This window comes from Herpailurus yagouaroundi, unplaced genomic scaffold, assembly GCF_014898765.1.
Source record: "Herpailurus yagouaroundi ecotype Mexico unplaced genomic scaffold, PumYag 182, whole genome shotgun sequence".
NCBI lineage: Eukaryota > Metazoa > Chordata > Mammalia > Carnivora > Felidae > Herpailurus > Herpailurus yagouaroundi.
This window is the reverse complement of record NW_024412413.1, coordinates 16,779,515-16,783,353: the sequence shown is the minus strand read 5'-3', so window position 1 is coordinate 16,783,353 and position 3,839 is coordinate 16,779,515.

The following is a 3,839-nucleotide window of genomic DNA, read 5'->3' as shown; positions in this document are numbered from 1 at the left end:
ACAGGTTTTTTTCATTAACTGTTCGTTTGTGTCAGAATCCAAATAAAGTCCACATATTGTGATTTGTTGATGAAATCTCTAGAATTTTGTCTCCATCTTTATTTCTTCTCCCTGGAACTTATTTCTTAAAGAAATTGGTTTGTTTGTCCTGTTGAGTTTCCCAGTTGGGCCTCCCTAATGGGATATTAGGACTTAGTTTTTGGATAAAATGTCTTGATCATGTTAGATTTGATCTCTCTTGTCAAGACTTCTTCATAGGTAGTGTTGTGTTCTTCTACCAGAGGTATATGTCTGACTGTCTTTTTTTTTGTGGCTGTAGCAGCTGTTGAGGCTTCATGAGGAAGTTTATATAATTTCAGGGCTTGCAAAATGATGAGGTTTTGAATCCTATAATCCCTTCTTCACTTATTAGGTGGGATACTTTTTTAAAAAAGAGGTTTTGCCTCATCTACTATTTGGTTCCCCAGTGGCATAGTCCATACAGAAAAATTAGAATAAATGCTTGATACTTTTTCTTTATTTACCAGCTTTATGAACATGGAGTTTGTTCGTTGGCATCCTCCAACAGTGAGCAATTAGGGTTTTCTGAGAAGTATCACTGAAACTCACAGATTAAATCTAGGTTTCAATCCATTTCAGTTATTGTATTTATTTATGCTCAAACAGTTCCATCTTTGGGCAGAGGAAGCCCCTTCGAATTGGCTCCTGGGTCCATTTAACATCCTCTATCCCCTTGGCATGTTGACAGGAGCCCAGGTTGAGCCCAAGTTTTTCAGGCTATTTGTTTGTTTAGCACAATGTCTGGCACATAGTGAGTGGTCAACAAATGGTAGATAGGAATATTATCTTAATCTCCCCATCCAGGACCAGTACTATGACTGGGTTTCTTGAATACCTGCTTCACCCATCCCTAACTTCCGGCAGAGAAGGGAGCTCTATTTCTGTCTCTTTTGATATATCTATGTCCCAGATCTCCATTTTTTTTTTTTTTTTTACTAATCCCTCCCCCAGGGGGAGAAGGGACATATCTCACTGGTGAGACTGAGACCAGGGAAAATGAACATATACAATATAGCCCTTCCTGAACTCTCTTTCTCAGAGGTGGGCTTTGTCCAAAATGTGTGTGTGTGTTCTGTTTGCACCTGCCTTCTCCTTGAGTGAGCAGCTCAGGACAGGTCTGGCATCTGGGAGGGGTTGCCTGCATCTGGTGGTATTGAGGCAGGGGGGTGCAAGGAAATTCACAGTTATACCTGAGACTGGATGTGTAAACTGAATTCAGGAGGGAAGGAGTAAAGTATTGCTTTTGGCTTCATGCCTTCATGCCTCAGCCAGAAAGCCGATAACATTGGTCCTTATCAGACTCTCCTTTCTACTTCTCAAATGGCTTGTCATCCAAAGAAAAAAGGAGTGTACTAAATCAGCACCTTGGAAATGCCACCCACTGCCTTCCTTTCTCCACCAGCCAATGGCTGGTGGGGTCCTGTCCCTCCTCCTGGCAAACTTTGCCCAAGGTAACACAGAAGGCTTTTGTAAAAGTGCAGATGTCACCTGGAAGATTGGCTGTATGTAGTAAGCTGAATAAACACGTCATCTGGCACATTTCTTAAACAGGTGTGGCTAAGGCAAGTGTTTTAGTAAGGAGCAGAGAGAGACTTTCCATTTGTAAACCTTATAGACATTTGGGGTACAGAAGACTTTGTGCAGCTTCTATAGAGCTTTCCTGTCAGCCCTGCCTGTGGGTGCATTGGGTGTGCACATGGAGGCTGAGGTTGCTGGTGCCACATCCCTGCCATACTGGAAGTCCCAGTTCTGTTCCTTTTCGGTGGATTTGAAGTAAGCTCAGTTCTGATGGTTAGAGTATGACTTAGTCCGTTTGGGCTTCTCTAACAAAATACCATAAACTGGGTGGCTTGTCAACAGCAGAAATTTATTTTTGATAGTTCTGGAACCTGGCTGACCAAGATCAAGGTCATGGTTGAGCTCTGGTGAGGGCCCTCTTCTGGGTTCCAGACTGCCACCTTCCCTGTGACCCTGCATGATGGAAGGAGTGGGGGAGCTCTTTGGCTCTCTTTTATAAAGACACTGCTTCCATTCCTGAGGGTCCCATCCTTAGTAGCTAAGCACCCCTCCAAAGTCCCACCTTCTGACACCATCACACTGGGGATTAGGGTTTAATACGTGAATTTGGGGAAACACAGACATTCAGTCTAAGCAGGGTATGACTTGGACTAGACATGAAATAGAACCCAAATAATGATACGTTAAATTAGGTAGACATTTATTTCTTTTCTCATGGAAAAAGTCTAAGCTGACATCGTGGCTCTGCTTCACAGAGGCATTAGGAGCCCAAACTCCTTCCGGTTTTGGGTTCCAATCTTTGGCTGCAGTAGATGAGCATTTTTTTCTATGGTGCTAAAGAGGTCCTTGTGCTTTTGTGCATAGATTTTAGTTGACTTTTACTTACTCTCAGACATTCGTTGTCTTCTTTCAAAGCATACATTGTTCTCCAGCAATAGTCCTTCACTTCCATTAACTTTATAATGACAGTTTCCTCCGTATTTTTCAAAAGCCTGTTAAGTGGCACCCATTAGTGCCTTTTCCTCCACCAGCATCACCACCCGTGGCAATTTTACCAGTTCCACTGCCAACTTGTGTCAGGGGCGAAACACACTGCTCATGTCAACAGAAAGAGGGTTCTCATCACCTGTCAGCCAGCAGGTGACACAACCCTAGATTTCCCTCTTTGCGGCTGCTGGGACAGAGATTAGATGGCAATAGGTCTACTGGGGAGTGTGCTCAGGACGGACACCTGTGGTGGAAGGGGAGGGAAGCAGGATTGGGCAGAAAATGGAGTTAGGTTGCAATTTGGGTTCAACAAAAGCCAAACTGTTGGGGAGCTCCGAGGCTGACCTGACTCCTCAGACTCGTCTCATCTTTGGGCAAGGAGCTACGCTGTTATGTCTCTGTATTGACCAGTTACCACTGCAGACTGCTTCTGGGAAGAAAGGGGAATGTCCTTGAGAGAGGTGGCTTTCTTTGGGGAAAAAGGAACAATTTCTGGGGAAGGCTGACAGTTGAGGGTCCTCAGCCTGCAAAGCTCCCAGCATCCGAGGGAATAAGAAAAAAAAAAATGGTGGCAATATTTTGTAGACCCACCCATTAAGAAGTAGAGTCTAGGGGCACCTGGGTGGCTCAGTCGGTTAAGCAGCCGACTTTGGCTCAGGTCATGATCTCGCGGTCCGTGAGTTCGGCCCCGTGTCGGGCTCTGTGCTGACAGCTCGGAGCCTGGAGCCTGTTTCAGATTCTGTGTCTCCCTCTCTCTGACCCTCCCCTGTTCATGCTCTGTCTCTCCCTGTCTCAAAAATAAATAAAAGGTTAAAAAAAAAGAAAGAAGAAGTAGAGTCTATTTTTGCACCCCTTGGATTTGACTTGGCTTTGGGCAACGGGACAGTAGAGTGAAAGAAGAGTCTTGAAAAGTGCTTGTCCTTTGGGACTGGCCCTCCCTTGCTATTGAGAACCCTTCATATGTATGTGATGAGGCCCAGCTGTCCCCTGAGAGGAGACAGGCCCCACTCAGCATAGGTGAGTCCCAGACATATGAATGTGGGTGGCATCCTAGACAAGGCAGGCCTGGCCAAAGAGGCCCATACAACCACCCAGCAGACACAGGATCAGGATTGTGGGAAATGATGTATTTATTATTTTCAGCCACTATGTTTTCGGGTCATTTGTTACACAGCAAAAGTTTATTGATGAGTAGACCAGCATGAACCTGGCGCTTAGTCTGACCAAATGGGGGATAATGTTTTAGGATTTGGCAAACGTATATGGTTTTATTC